This window comes from Triturus cristatus, chromosome 12, assembly GCF_964204655.1.
Source record: "Triturus cristatus chromosome 12, aTriCri1.1, whole genome shotgun sequence".
Taxonomy (NCBI): Eukaryota; Metazoa; Chordata; class Amphibia; order Caudata; family Salamandridae; genus Triturus; species Triturus cristatus.
In genome coordinates this window covers 280,105,384-280,122,208 of record NC_140595.1, presented here as the reverse complement: position 1 = coordinate 280,122,208, position 16,825 = coordinate 280,105,384, and the positions used below count along the sequence as shown (strand labels likewise).

The window sequence follows — 16,825 nt, the reverse complement described above, 5'->3', positions numbered from 1 at the left end:
AATAGTCAGCCAAGGGACGATGTATCTAGCATTTATGGATCTGACTGCTGCCTTTGACAGAGTCAATAGAGGGAAATTATGGGCAATTATGTGCGGGTTCGGTGTAGACCCGGTGCTCATTAACATTTTAAAATCCTTGCATCTGAATACCACGGCTACGGTCAGATACAGTCAGGAGGGAAAAATAATAGAACCCTTTACGTGCTCTAGCGGGGTCAGACAGGGTTGCATATTAGCTCCCTTTTTGTTCACACTATATAGAAACGGTCTGGACCGTGCACTACGCACTTTACAGGTAGACACCCCTAGGATAGGTACCCGGGGGATCCCCGTTCTGCTTTATGCAGATGACGCAGTACTTCTTGCCCGCACCCCCAAACGCCTGCAGCTCTTAATTGAGGGTTTTGTGTCGTTTATGGAGAATCTGGACTTATCCCCCAATCTTGCACAATCGTATGTAATAGAAGTGGGGAAAAAGCTAGGTAAATCCTATAATTACACAATTGGATTCCACTGTTTAGGGAAGGTACAGTCCTTCTCGTATCTGGGGATTTTATTTGATTGCCGATTAAATTTTAAATATTTATTAGAAGGGAAGTGCCGAGCTATGACTAGATGCACCGGGTCTATAATGAATTTTGCACAAAGGCTAGGATGCTGTTGCATGTGCTGTGCTAAAGTGCTATATGGAAGTGAGGTGTGGGGATTCATTGAGGCTAACCAACTACAAATTGAAGAGAATATGTATTTCCAGCGCCTGTTAAAAGTTTCCCAGAGCACGCCAGCTCATATCGTTCATGAAGAATTGGGTGTCCGTTACATCAAGGACAGGATGGCAATCAAACCTCTAGTTTGTTGGGTAAAGATTTGGGCAAACGAGGAGGCGGCTTTAAGCAGGCAGGTTATAGAAGACTGTCTTTCCCTCGACCATGGGCTAAAAATTCCCTGGCTCAAATATGTGAAGGGGTCTCTTGAGAAAATTGGATGTGCAGATCTATTTACCAATCCTTCCAAAATGAGTATGCAGGATAAGGCCCTGGTCAAGGATCGGCTCTTTAAATGTGTCTCAATGCTCCCGGAAGACGGAAAGTTAGCCATGCCGTCGGTGAGAGAACATCTAGTAGTTAATTCTGCCGAGGGCATCGAACCATACCTGTCTTGTTTAAGTAGTGCACATGATAGATTTTTAATGACCCGGTTTAGACTAAATCTTTTGCATAACGTATTAGCAGAGCCGGCAGGGTTCACACCGTCTATAGAGATGAAGCGGCCCTGTGGCTGCGACGACAGGTCTCCACAAGACACCCTTCATTTTGTTTTATTATGCCCATTTTACTCATACCCTAGGAATCTTTTCCTGAAGGGCATTTTAAAGAAAGCCAGATTTAAACAAGCGCGGGTGGCCTTGTTATTTTTAAAATTGGCCCCAGATGCTTTTACACTTTTTTGTACCACTAATTTTTTAAGAGCTGCATTTAGACTAAGGAATACAAGGGGTAGCGGAAGCCCATAGATTTCTCGCTACCATTCTTTATATTGTCTCACAAATGGTTTCCAAGCCTGACGATGAATTGGACTGACGAGGGACAGGTTATATGTGATGTGTACAATTTTACTTATTTATTGAAATTGTATTATGTAGATTTTAGATTGATGGATGAATTACTAATTCTCTTAATGTTTGCACTTGTAACCTTTTCTGGATAAATTGCTACTTTTATGGTATTTATATATACAGAATAAAGAATTTATATATATACTCGGGCCACATCCTAGTCCATTGTTATTTCTGTTATTTCCTTTTCCTATTGGAGCCGGGTCAGGACTGATTTGCATGTGGTTAGGCTCAAACTGAGGTGGCATGTTGCCCAAAATCACGATGGACTGGGATGCGGCCTTGAGTAATTACTAGTGGACAAGATTAATTCAAGCAGTCCATCCATCACTTATTTTGCAAACATGTTTGACTTTGTTGAAGGAAAATCTATTAATAAAGTAAGACAGAAAATGTTTACATAACAATATGGTATTAATCAATCGATCAATCTGGGAAAATCAGCCAGAGTATGAAGTTCAAAGTTCTGGATTATAATAAGCAGTGGTATATATACTGTAAAAGCCACACAAAAAAACACAGGTTACAAATTCCTATAGGACGCAAATAGCAAGCTGGGCAGATAAGATATTGTCAACACATATACATATTTCCAATTATTTTGTACATGTCCTTGTTTAGCTGAAGCCCCATCTTTAGGGTTTTTCTTTTAGTTCTCAGAATAAGGGTGACATAATGCATAGCAAGTGATTATCCCTTGTTTGACGTCATTGGGCCCAGCCTATCTGACTTTAACATATTCTCAACAGGTTTGCGCCAAGGCAGAATCCACTCTTGTTTACACCCTGTACTCAATGTTCCATGACAATGCAAAAAACTATTTCTACTATCAGCCTCTCTGTGTGTTTCCTAAAACTAATGTGCACTATGACCAATGTATTTCTACAGAACCCACAGTTATCCTTTTCAGCACATCCATTTATTAGGCCTAGGCTGATTCACCACTTACATATGTTTAAAACTATTCCTCACCTGAAAGGTTGGTATTGAGGTTTGGGATTTTATATTTGTGTGAATGTGTCTATAAAATGTATTCCTATCATTTCCCTTCATCAGTCCTCTCTCTAGTTGATTCTTCAACTATCTTTACCACTTTCCCATCTACTAGGGGATCCCCTTATGCTCACTACTCTGTCCCTCGACATCCTTAGCGCTTTTCCTAACAAAAAAGGCTCCTTCCATTTTAAATCTCATCCTTTTACAACATGCTATTAATAAATGAGAAATAAGACGCGTCTAGAGCAATATCACTCTAAAAGGCAACAAGGCCTTACCCCCAACATCCAGGATGGCATCCAATTAAAAGAGCTCTCAAACCACCCATCAGGGGCACCCCCTTTATTGACCATATTCTTGTTTAGGTCATGCAATGTCTGAATGGCCTCAGTCACTGTCCTATTGTCTGCATCGTTGGCCGGCACATAAGTACAGCAGGCCAATCCAATCTTCTTACACACCCCTCCTGCCATGCTCTTCATTAAGTCCAATACATACCTGTGCTGCATTACCATTAGTCTAAGGGCTCAGAGTTCTTCCTTGATAGCACTGAATCCATCTTCAGTTGCATTGATTTTGCAGTTGAGGTTGCTCCCCACACTTACTGTCCCATTTCCTCTGAAACAAAGAGAAAACTGTGTTAATTTCATTATTATTCTGAGGCATGTGGTAATTCCTGTCCATGTACATCTCTGTATGTTTACAGCCCATATTCCTTGACATTGACTGATTATCATATCAATTCTTAGGTGACCATTTATCTCGGTATCCTTCCAAAATGATATTGCTCTACATGTGAACTTGGCTCCAGTGTGCCATTTTTCATGGGCAAAACTGATCCCGTGATGCTAAGACATGGTCTGCTCGCACAATCAGGGGGGTAAAGGGTTAGCTAAACAGCTACTACATTCAGGTAATGGATAAGACCTTCCAAAAATGCCTCGGTGTAATACCCCCTTTTCCCACTCTGTGTGAGCCCTCTTTTACCCTGTTTTCTTCATTCTTGATATCTCTTCCATTATGTCTTGTTTGTTTGCAGGACTTGTAGGACTTCAGGGGTGGTGTTAAAACTAGTTGAGTTAACTTGTGCAGTTACAGGGCTGACATGAGTTGGTTGTAGCTGAGCTTTTATTCTGCATAAAAGAGGTGCAGGAGACAGCGTGTAATATTTGGGGATACCTCTTAAGGGAGATGCAATCTGTCCACTGCAGCAGCATGGGGGATGAGGAAGCATTCATAACAGCTGGTGTTGGATGTGCCTTTATTGTGCATGTGCTGGCACCATATATTCTAGAATAAAGCAGAGTGGAGAGGGGGATGGTCAGTATTATTGAATAAGGGATGGTGCATGATAACTTCCGCCAGTTTTAAGGAATCGGCATCTGCTCCACCGCATGATGCTGGATGCAGTATTGTGGTAACATAGGCTAATTCAGAGTATACCGTTATTGTTTCTCCTTCCCCTTGTTTGAGGGCCACCACTAAAGCTACTAATTCAGCAGCCAGGGCTGAATACTAGGATGGCAAAGTTATCTGTTCTGTTATCTGTTGTGTGTCTGAAGAGTCATGCTGCATCACTTTGACCACTGCAGCACCGGTATGTCTTACTCCTGTGTCCTGGTCTATTATGAAACACCAATCCATAAAATATACAATGCAACCCGGAATGAGGTCTTCTGTTGCTTGGCTACTCTCATCTGGAGTATATGTGGCACAGTCATGCACATCATCGTCTGTGTCTGAAATGGGGTGTGTAAAGAAGATAGCAGGCTTGACTGTGTGACATTTAACTACCTTCAGAGAAGGCAATGATATTATTATTTCATAGCCTGATACTCTGTGTTGTCAGTGCCGTTTTAGCTTTCTGAATTATTGAAAACACTGCATGTTCAGTGTACAGTGTCAGAGGTGCACCCATGACATGGGGCACTTTTCTCAACTACAAAGGCTGCAGTAGCTAGCGCTTGTTCACAAGTGTGATGGTCTTTCATGACAGCATCAAGTAGGTCATGAAAATGCGCAAGTGGCTTGTGGCCTAAAGGAAACTTTTGAGTGAAGACAGCCGTCCTCACCTAGCCATTACAGTGGCAAAAAAGGAAAAACTATTTATTGTTGTCTGGTGTTCTTAAAACTGGAACATATGTTATCTGTTTTAACTTGCTAAATGTTTGTTTCATCTCTTTAGTCCATGTTATCATGTCTTTCTGAATTGTAGCCGTTTTTTTTTATAGATGGCAGTGGGGATATTAAAGTACTGTAATCAACATCCCATTGTCTGACACAGTCACATAAGCCCAGGAACTTCTGCATTACTTTCGCAGTCTCAGGCTCTGCCATCTGTCAGATAGATGCTGCTCTTTAGGGCGTAACTCAGTGGCCAGAGGCTGACAGCAGTTGTCTCAAGTATTGAACTTCTTCCTACAGTATTGTAATTTGTCCCTGTCCACCTTCTATCCTCATTGTGCAAGAGTGCACAACAGGGACATAGTATATTTTCTACACTGCTCTTCTGTCGAACTACAGATCAGTAGGTCATCGACACACTGCAACAATGTGTTGTCACATTGAAAATTGGTGAGGTCATTGTTGACGGTCCAATTAGAGATGCTAGGGGACCCGCAGCACCCCTGAGGTAATCGAGAATGGATGTACTGAGAACCGTAATAGAAAAATGCGGTCAAAACGTTCTTTAAGTCTATGACTAAAAAGTATTAAGCATCTTGGGGTACATTAGTGAGGATGACAGAATGGTCAGGCTTTATAGGGAATACTTGTATCACTATGCCATTAAGGGGGCGCGGGTCTTGTATCATAAGCCACAAGTTGCCCATGGCCTTCTTGACGGGGTAAATTGGGGTATTGCAGGGTGACACACCTGGGTATATGATTCCTTGCTTCACCAATGACTGTATAACAGGCGCAAAGTCCTCATCAGCTTCTTTGTTTAGAGTGTATTGTCTCACTCTTGGCAGTATTGCTCCTTCCTTCAGGGTTATTTTAAATGGTACTGCTGTGAAGACGAGGCCTACATCATGGGAGCATTTTGTCCACAAATTAGAAGGTACCTGTGCAAGGTCATGGTCTTTGATAGGGCTGGTGACATTTCTTGACACCGCAGGCCTTTTCTCCAGTGTGGTGTGTAGGGGTATACTGTCTCGGAAAACAATCTCTGTACTTCTGGGGTCATCATCAAAAAACTGATCATTTGATATGTCTCCCACCTGCATGTTGGGATCATGAAAGATGACATGCCCACATCGCACAGGTGTGGTCACTTGCCATCCGTGTCCCATAGGTGGGAGACACTTCCAGAGCCTCTATTTCCAGAATGAAGTCTTTGTCTAATGCTTCAGAATAGGGGCCCTGTCGTTGGAAGAGGAAGTTCTTAGGTAATTCAACTAATTTCTATGTCAATTCCGGTGTGTCTGCTGATATTGTACACTGCCCTAGTGAAGGCTAAAAGGTCTGTGGGTCTAGCCCTAACCTGGTCACAGCCTGAAGGGTGTGTGACCATAGTCATGATGCGATTATGAGATACGCCTGGTGTTGAACATATCATAGATCAATCCTCTTCAAAGTGAATAGTTATGTTTGTTTAACTTTGCCATAAGATCACATCCTAGCAAGTTAGCCGGGGCATCTGAGGAGAATAAGAGACAGCTGTCAACATACCTCTCCCCTATTTCCATCTCCACAGGTTTAGTGAAAGGAACCCTCATCCCAGCCCTAGAGAACCCCCATGTGTCCATGGATGTATTTGACAATGGGAGCCCCTTCTCACGGATACAGGACCTAGTGGCAACATTGTAGATGAGAATGATGTACTCCTTGTCATCTATAGCTACGATCACAGTGGGTTCCTCGTCTAGCCTGTGGGTTACCGATAAGACTGGACACATGAGACTACTCTGCGGGCACCTTCAATGGGCATATTCTCCAATGTAATTTTGCAGGAAAGGGTTCTCTCCCCTGACAATTACTCCTCCTTGTGAGTTACGGTGCTTCAAGGTGAGCTGCCCTGTCTTTTGTGGCCTGTACTGCATTTGTGGCATGTGTTGCTGTAACTGCTGGGGCTGTATCTGTGGTTGAAATGGCAGTTGTATTTAGGGCAGCAGGTGATACATCACCCGAGGATTAATGGCAAGTTGTAATAATACCACCAGGTGGTGCCATTTGTTGACCATATGTCACCCTTGTCAGATTAAGTACATCTTCCTTTTTGAACCTACATTTCTGATGAAATGTCCTGGCATGTTGCAATAGTGACTTGTTTGTCCACTCTGGAATGTGTTTACTCTTTTTCCCCAAAACCTTCCATGCTCTCCTCTTCCATTATTTCTGTTATTGCGTCCCTGGGCATACTGACTGCTGCGTCGGTAATGGCCGCTGAGCTGGAGCTCCTCAAAGAAGCTCCGGGGCTTGGGATCACTCTTTGATGAATATATCCCTGGATATGCCCCCCTTCCACCCTGCTACATGACATCCCCCTACCGAGAAACCTGCCTGTAACGTAATGATATGTTTTATTTCTCTGCAAAGAAGTACATTTGGCATCTATCTTACCTTAAGTACTGTCCGCCGCGATGATGATGCTGCCTGGGACTGCTTCGGACCGGAGAGTGGTGCGGAGCCTGCCGAGTCCTGGTGGAAGCTAATGCTCTCTTTCCCGCTAGACTCTCTCTCATGTTGGAGTTTCGTGCCTGCTACGCACAGAACCTGGAGCTCCTTGGTGGCGATGTGGATCTTGTGGATGTACTAAGGAGCACACCCCCCCCTCCCTCACGCGGCTGCAGCGATCCTGGAGTTGCCGTTGCTCCGATCTGATCTGCCCTGCGGGTTGCTTCGCCCTATAGCTGCTGGAGCTAAGCCCCCGTGCCCTGTGGGGAGACGTTAAGTGCTTCGGACATTGATTCTGCCTCCCGAGCATCGGGGCTCCAAGGACTGTGGAGACTTCATCATCAGGGCAAAGTAAGTATCACTTACACCACCCCCTGCACCGAGGCCAAGAGCCTGGAGACGTCGGGTGCCTGAGGGTCCAATCTGCCCGATCCGCCCTGCTGCTGTGGGTGAAAATGCCAGCTTCCGCACCAGGAGTCTTGGCCCGTGATTCTTGCTGACTCCTGAGGTGCTCCTGGATAGAACTCTGGAGGCGTAGAGTCCGGAGCGCCGCGTGAGTTGTAATGCTTGCTGTTCTATGCAGACCTGCGATGTTGCCTGGAGAGGTGGTGAAACTGTCCCGTGCTTGTTGTGATCGCAGAGAGTCTCGCGGTTCCAAGCGTGGCTCGGGAGGGAGAGGAGATATGCTGTTGAGTTCTGGTGAAAGGCTGTGAAGGATGCGTACTTTGGGTCTGACCTCCAGCGGCCCCATATGACCCCCCCTCGGCCCCATCATCTGGTCCGTAATAAGTTTGGTGAATAACGGGCATTTGGACTGTAGTTCTTTCCAATATGGCAGTCCTGTTGTAACATGCGAGCCAGATTTGGCCTGAATTCTCCCGGGGGGGGGGGCTGTCCTGGCTCGCTAGGTGACCCTTGAGTTTAGTGGTTTACATAACGGGCACCCATTTTGGTAGCCTCTAATAGTGTTTTGGTGGAGGTTTGGTATCCATTTTGGCCACCTCCCATGTGAGCTGATGAAGGGCCATCCCCTCATAAGCACTAGGTACTGCCAGTCATGGAAACAGAAATGGGCTTGCTGTGTACTGCTGGGCATGGAAAGAGAGAGAGGGGCATGCTCCTTCCCAGCACTGGCGGTCATCTTGGAGTGTGTTCTTCCTATTTATTACACTCATGGCCCGCTTTGTTTGTCCTATTTCCGCATTGTTGGTGGTGAATATTTCCTATATGGCCTTGTATGAAACGGCCTGCCTGAACTGACGACCCTCTGAGGATTTTTGTATGAAACGGCCTGCCTGAACTGCCTTCCCTCTGAGGATTTATAGACACAGATTGCCTCCATGGAGTTTGTTCTTCTACATTTATCCCACACATGTGACTGCTTAGTTTGCCCTATCACCGCATAGTTGGAGATGCCTCAGAGTAACGGTCCAGTGATGTGTCTGGGAACTGACGGCGCAAAATGGCGGATGGCGAATGGAGCCACCATTTTGAGGTTTCTTGTCCTCTCCCTTGGTCCGTCGGACTTCATCCTGCTGACCCTCAGACATGACTCCTCGGCTGGACGGCCTTATCTCTTTCTCCCCCCCCCTAGGCCCACGTCTCTCCTATCACCTATCTCATCTCCCTCCCCTCCCTCTCTACCCCCTTGGATGTCTTATTTCTCCGTTCACTCTGTTGAAAAGTAATATAAAATCGCTTTTAGCCTAATCGTTGTGAAAATGGAACCCTGAGAGAATTTACTATTTTGAATAGTTACAACTCTAACCACTAGTATATGTAGTAGTTCTTTGTACTTAATATCACTATTTTGTGATTCTGAGCTTTCCTGTTTGCATTTCTCTCCCTAGTGACTCTACAACGTATACATTTCCTTTTCTGCTATCCGTATCTCTTCCTTGTGGGACTCTTCAACTTGCTGACTCCCTCCCTTTGCCCTCCCTGACCCTTGCCTTTCATGGATCCTGTCTTTTTCTGGATTGCTAATTTACCCTGGTATTGAATGTGTTATCTGTCTGTAATTAATGCGATTTTCTTTTGCGGTTTGTTCCCCCTCTGTTGACCTGCCAGTTCCGACCCGCCTCCTAGCCCCCTGTCCCTTGATGCCCTTTCACTAAGCACTCCTTCTTTCCTTGTTGGGGAAAGATTCAATATTCTTACTCTGGAGTCTCAGTGACCCCTCTGAGAGAGTCCACAGCGTCAAGGGAACCACGCACAGCTGAGGCATGGTAAGGCGCCCCTTACCAAAGCACTCCCTCTCCCCTTGTTGGGAAAGGATCCAGTAGGTAGGCCTTGGAGTCTCAGAGACCCCTCTGAGAGAGTCAACTGCGTAAAAGGAACCTCACGCAGCGGAGATGTGGGAATGATACCACTTCCCCCGAGATCACAGCTTACCGGACCTTGGACAAGGTTTTTACCCGTTTACCGGTTTGTGCCCCTTCACCCTCCCCCCTTTCATGCTCTCTCTCACCCTCCCCTACCACTTTCCCTCTTTTATTCTTTGTCTACTTCCTCTGCTCCTACATCCTCTTCCCTTAATCTCTCCCCTTGCCTGCTATGCTGCCTAGCCCCCTGTCCCTTGTGCCCTTTAACTAAGCACTCCTTCTCCCCTTGTTGGGGAAAGATCCAATTACTTATACTCTGGAGTGCCTGTGATCCCTCTAAGAGAGTCCACAGCGCCAAGGGAGCCACTCACAGTTGAGGTATGGTATGGCGCCCCTTGCCAAAGCACTCCCTCTCCCCCTTTTTGGGGAAGGATCCAGTAGGTAGGCCTTGGAGTCTCAGAGACCCCTCTGAGAGAGTCCACTACGTAAAGGGAGCCTCTCGCAATGGAGTTGGGGGAATGATACCACTTCCCCTGGGATCACAGCTTACTGGACTTTGGACGCAGCTTTTACTCGTCTACCGGTTTGTGCCCCCGTCACCCTCCCCTTCACCCTCCCCTTCTTTGTTCATGCTGTGTCTCTCCCCTCCCCCTCCTCTTTTCCCTCCTTCATTCGCTGTGTACTTCCCCTGCGCCTACCCCCTCTCCCCTGAATCTCTCCCCTTCCCTGCTTTTTCCCTTACGCATACGTCCTTCTTGTTTGTCTCGACTTAACATGTAACTATGTAGCTATGCTCTAATAACTGTGCAACCTTTGTAACGATGTAACCTGCAACTATGGTCTGATACTCATGTAAATCGCTCTGATATATCCGGGTCTAGCCAGCGCGATAATAATAATAAATAAATAAAATAAATACTGGTTGGGTGGCGTCTGGGTGCCCAGAGAGGGCCTACCCAGGGACATTGCAGTTAGCTGAGTGATGGCAGTGGCAATACCTCCCTTTGTTTTCTTGGTCAACTTCTGCTGGACCAATTTGGCTACTGCTTTCTCTATTTCGGGTTTCTCCGTTTTTTCATTTCTCTTATTACAGAAATGTATTATGTGTGCCTGTATCTCTGTCCATGGTTTGGTATCTAAGGCCACTAATTATCTAGTTAGTCCTGCAATTTAGCTGGTAGACCCTTTTTCTCTATGTTATAAAACAGGACCGACTGTCCAGTCACGTCCCAACTCCCCCTACTTCTTGTGTCCATTTTCCTTCACTCTGCTGAGGAATTGGGCTGGATCCTCAATTAGCTGCATTGTCTGTGCCATAAGAGACCCAATGTCTGGCCTGTCTGGATACATTTTTCTCAGTTGTTTCCAAACAATTCCCCATACTCTGTTAAAGAGTGCCCCATCACATTTTGGGTTAGTCAATGTCACATCCTTTACTCCTGCCTTTGTGAACAGTGTGCCTGTCTCACCTCATATAAGGGAACTTAGTAAGATTTTAATGTACCCGATTGCAAGACTAATCCCTGCGGAATGTTTTTCTAAAACTGCTATACATTTCCTAGCACCTTCAGCGAAGTGGTCCATCTGGGGCCATGGTATATACTGATATAAAGTACAGTGGTTCTGTCGGGTATGACCAAGCAATTGCTTTGTTTTACGATTGAATCAAAAGGAGCTAGATACATCAATCAACAACAAAAAATTAATCATAAAGGAAATTATATTTTAGAGGACCACATGAAAAAATAAGCAATGACAATGCACAAATCACGATGAAATCAGATTTGCTGGGTGGCAGAGTATTCTTTATATATAAATTGCATCATTTATAATGCTATGTCTCGGGCCCCTGAGCATTATAAATGATGCAATTTATATATAAAGAATACTCTGCCACCCAGCAAATCTGATTTCATCGTGATTTGTGCATTGTCATTGCTTATTTTTTCATGTGGTCCTCTTAAATATAATTTCCTTTATGATTAATTTTTTGTTGTTGATTGATGTATCTAGCTCCTTTTGATTCAATCGAAAAACAAAGCAATTGCTTGGTCATACCCGACAGAACCACTGTACTTTATATCATTTATACCCAGGTTCTGAGGGACACAGGGTCACCCCATTGTTTATGAAATATGGTATATACTGATGCGATCCTGGGCCTTTAAATATCAAACGCAATTGTGTCAGGACTGTAGTCCTATGGCCAGTAGGGTGACAAGAGTCATAATTACAAGCACACCTCTGCCACACTCTGGGACTTTCTTGCATATAAGGATAGCCCCAGTAAGGATCCCCTATGCCCCGAAAAATGCACTTTTCTGCATTTGCTACGTCTCAGGGTTCAAATGAACCCTCCTTCAGCCATGGTGTCATCTGTGATGTCAATCCTTCTTTCCAACCTGCTAGGTTTTTAGTAAAAGGGACATTACGTAAACAATTCTCATGTTTGGCTACTATTTCATTGGGCGTCAAATCATTTCCTGGACACACAGGGAGTACACAAGCAAGATCTTTCCTCAGTGTCATCTTTCCTGCTACCCTAAACCTTTCCCTTCTCCCATATTGGCGTGTATGCACACCATTGAATGCTAATCTCCTCAGTCCCCATTGCCCTCTTTGTAAAGCTTGTCCTGCCTTATCTTATTGCGTTCTTTTCCCTCACAGGCATACTGTGACTGTTCCCTGTTATGTTACTCAAGAAGGGAAATTTTGTTTATATGTTCAGTGATGTCATCTAATGCCTCCTCTGATCCTTCGTAGGATTATTCTGAACCCAAATCATTTCCCCCTAGGATGCAATGTGTAAGGAATGTATTCTCTGGTCCTCTTTGTTCAGTCATATGTGGCCCTTTGGGGCCCTCCACTGTCCCAGTGGCCCTTCTTCCCTTTCCTGAGTTGCTCTTGGGTCTTCCTGTCCATCCTCCTGCATTTCAACCCACTTGCCTATACTATTCTCCTCTGCTCCTGGGTGCATGAACCTCCAGTATCATGTGAGAGGATATTCTGATGTGAAGGCTACCCTTCTTACCTCGTTTTTACTGTTAGGACTTGTTTTTTCTGAAAATCTTCCTGTTTTCTAGTATCACCCATTCTCTGTGGGACCCTTGACCCTTTGTTAAGTGCACCCCCATCTTTCCTAGTGGGGGACATCTCATCCTCCAAATGAAGTGAAAATGTGACGTCTACGTATTTAGTACTGTAACCACCTGTCTGCCGTGGTGTACTAGCCATTCTAGGACATGTAATTGTTCGAAAGTACTCTCCATGTTTAGTAGAAGATTCTGAAGGTGGGCTATACTGGTCTGTATAGCCTACAGCAGGGGGATGTGAAGAGGTGGGTAGTGAATTAAGGGAAACAGGTTGCATTGTGTACATGCCCCATACCTTTGCTAAATTTAATTGCACATCTTGGTAGAGGTGCAGGAGCCGGAGGAGTGGTCTGAGACTTTATCATTTACTTTCTTATATTTGTTTCACAAAAGACCTTCTATAGGTCCAGTGCGATTTTCCATTTCTCTGGTTTACTTCCCTTGAATTTGCTTTTTAGGAAGGTGGCTGTGTTTTCTACCATTGTAGTATCAAATGTGCCCTTTTTGGGCCAGGCATATGCAAGTTTTAATGTTGCTGTATGCCATTCTTTGCATTATTTCTTTATCTTGTCCTTGTCGCCAGAGAACACCTTAACCAGGTGTTCTAAAGGGGACCCCATGGCTTTTTAGTGAACTTGATCTTATGTACTATAGTTTACACTGGAATTGGACTCCAATTTACTTCATGGGGTATTTCCTAACTTCACATAAACCTTTATTAAGCCGTGAAGGTGAACATCAGATATATAGTTATCCCTAAACCACTTACCTCATTACTCCTGGGGGACTGGTCAATTATTTTTAGAGGCCTTCTAAAGAATGCCTTACTCTTGGGAAAACAACTGCGACAGGTTTTGTAGATTTTAATAAAAACTCCTGTATTCTAATATGCAAAGGTCTTGTTCACAGTTATCTGAAAGGTAGTTACTTATATTCCTATTTATAGTAGCTGATAATTCTTCTTCTGTCTGGTCTTACATTAGTTCTTCGGATAGTTCTTTTTAAAAAATATTTATTTTTATTAGTTTTCACAGTAAACAATACAGGTCGTTAATATAATTCAGAATCAAAACCAAATTTATCAGGTAGTTCAAAGGACACTTTTCTGATGGGACCTCTTGGGGTACATATACTCAGTTCTTTCCACACCCACGATTTTCTTTTCCCGCCATTTCGACGGTTGGGGAGATACAGATCTCTCCTCTATAAAGGTTCCATTTACCCCACTTTTTATCCCTTTTTTTTGGGACACCCTCTATTTTTAAACACTTCCTTTTCGGCAATCATAAATGTATCCATTTTTTTAGCCCATCCCTTTCCAGTCGGCTTATCATCAGCCCCCAGCACATCGTGATATTGCATTTGACCATTGTGAACCCCAAGGTGACCCATTGTTGTTCTATTGTAGTAAGATCTGTGGAGTCCCATATGTTGAGGAGTCCCAACTTAGGTCTTTACCAATTGCCATACGTGTTGTGTGGCTTTTCCCGAGAGTGGCGCTATGGTTGGGCACCCCATAGCACGTGGTAGAATGTGGCCTCTTCCATACAATGCCGGAGGCAAAGTGGGTCCTGTCTGCACTCAATTTTAGTGAGGGTGGCCCCAGTTAGGTATGTTTGGGGAATAGGTGTGGCGCCGCGGCCAGGGCGACTGACTCCGGAATCTGGGCAACAGAGTTCGATCCCCGGCGGCAGATTAGCCCAGCACCATGTGACTCTGGGCAATAGCTTGCTTAATCTTCCAGACGTTCCCCAGTGCCTAGAGACTCTTACGGGTGATGGTTCGCGCTTTACAAATGTGGATTATTATTATATCTTACGTTAAATAAGGTGGAGTTTTAGTGGGATAGCAGCCTCGCGTGGGGACATTAGCACAGCTTGCCACTCCTCGTCCTCAAGCGGCCCCAGCTCTGTTTGCCTTTTTTCCTCGGAGTCATTAGAGTGGGTCAGGTAGATTGTTGCTGAGTTTTTGGTATGCCATAGATATGGCTTTTTTATTCAAGGGTTCAGATAGTCTATCTTCAAATGGGAATGCCTCCGGTATCTCACCCTGTGTGGGGATAGTTGTGATCAAAGCATGACGGATTTGTATATATCAAAATACTTCCCTCTGGTCTAAGTCGTATTCTTTTTGTAATTCTGAGAACTTTATAATTTTTCCCTTTTTCCATAAGTCACTGACAGTAGAGCTACCGATAATGTCCCATTTGTCAAATCCCGGCTTTCTACTCAATGCCCCAAGTCGCTGAGTTGACCAAAGTGGCACGGCTACGGTCAATGTACCCTGCCTGCCAAGTTTTTTACTGGCCTGATGCCAGATTTCGATGGTTAGGGCGGTAGGGCAGAAATATCGGCCTTTTTGGGGGTTTGAATATAGACCCCCATTGTACCCCTCACACCCCATCTGGTATCTGTCCAGATGGTATGTGGGTTCTATCGGGGAGTGAAATCCCACCATCATACCAGCTTCTGGTTCATTCGTGTAAGGCTATACGTGGCGTATTGTCATCCCGTAACAATGTCCTAATTTCACTGTCTATGCTTTTAAAATATGACTCGGGGACCTTATAGGGCTGTGCTGGAGGATGTGTAAGAAACGTGGGAGTGACAACATATTGAAAAGGGCTGCGCGGCCCAGTAGGGAGAGGGGCAGTGTCCTCCACTGCAGCACGTTGTTTCGCAGCCTGTTCAGGGGAGTCTCGAGGTTTTTGGTGTAGAAGAGATCTTTTTCTGGGGTTATGAAGACGCCGAGATAGCGGAAGCCCCCAACAGCAATTGTTGCCACACAGTTTGGCGGTAGTTTTTGGTTCGGGCCATGGAGTGTGTAGATTACTGATTTGGACCAATTGATAGTGTAGCCTGAGTATTTGCAGAAATTTATGAAAATGTTTAGGATTCTATGTACTGATTTTGCTGGTGAAGCAAGATATAACAAGATGTCGCCAGCATATAGGGATATTCTGTCCTCTTGCCGCTCTGCCCACTTCAGCCCTCTCAACAATCTGTCCCTCTAATCCAAGCCGCAAGTGGTTCAAGCATCAGGGAGAAAATCAGTGGTGATAGGTGGCCCTCCGCCTGGTGCCCCTCTTCAGCAGGAACGTCCGTGATGTGTGATTGTCCACCTTGAGTTGACCTTTCAGGTCTGTGTATAGGAGCTTAACCCACCCGAGGAACTTCGGGCCTAAACCAAAACGGAGCAGCACCTCAAAAAGATACGCCCATTCTATTGTATCAGATGCCATTTTGGCATCCAGAGAGAGTATTACAGCGTCTTCTGCTATTATGTGTTTCCGACCCAGGACGTTAAGGAGTCGACGAATGTTTAAGGACGTATTTCAGCTGTGCATAAAACCGTATTGATCTGCGTGTACTATTTTAGTGATGATAGAGGTGAGGATTTTCGCCAGATTTTTGGCCTCAGCATTTATTAAAGAAATCGGTCGGTAGGAGCCACAGCTATCAGCAGGTTTTTCCTTCTTGTGAATTACTACAATTGAGGCCATCCTCTGGTTCTCCGTCAGGGACCCCTTCTCGTTGCTCTCAAGGTACATATCCTGTATACATGGCGCGACCTGTGATGCTGTTAGTTTGAAGAATTCAATAGGGAGACATTGGGCCCCATTGCTTTCCTGGATTGTATGCTGCTAATTGCTGAGCAGATTTCCTAATCAGTGAGGTCCCCTTCTAGCGAGTCTCTGTTCTCGGGGGGGGGCAGGGTTAGCACAGGTATGTCTGCCAGTAGTTGTCATGCGGGGGTGTATACCTGCTCAAAATAATCGCATAGGCCTCTACAATCTCTTGTGGGTCTGTAATGATACAAGTGTTATTTATGCATAGTCAGGGGACCCAGCGAGTGGCTTGCTCTCTTTTTTCTAGCCAGGCTAGCAGTTTACCCGCCCTATCCCCAAGCTCGTATATTCTATGTTGAGCTGCCATATGTTTGGCTGTAGCCCCCTCTGTTACTAAGGCTTTATATTCGAGTTGTTTAATATTCAATTTGTGTTTATGGTCATCATTTGGGTTCTGCGCGTACTCCATTTCACTATTTTAGAGCTTGTTCTCGAGTTGTTCTACCCTGTCTCTACGTTTCCTAATGTGTCCCACCTTGAGTGCTACTGAGTGGCCTTTGAGCACTGTTTTGAAGGACTCCCACAGTGTTTGCGCAGAGTCTAATGAGCCTGT

At 44.9% G+C, this 16,825-nt stretch overlaps 1 pseudogene; it reads right to left on the bottom strand.

The window, feature by feature from the left end:
* Positions 1 to 6,531: 6,531 nt before the first annotated feature.
* LOC146775860 (uncharacterized) lies at positions 6,532 to 13,009 on the bottom strand (annotated as a pseudogene).
* Positions 13,010 to 16,825: the final 3,816 nt, after the last annotated feature.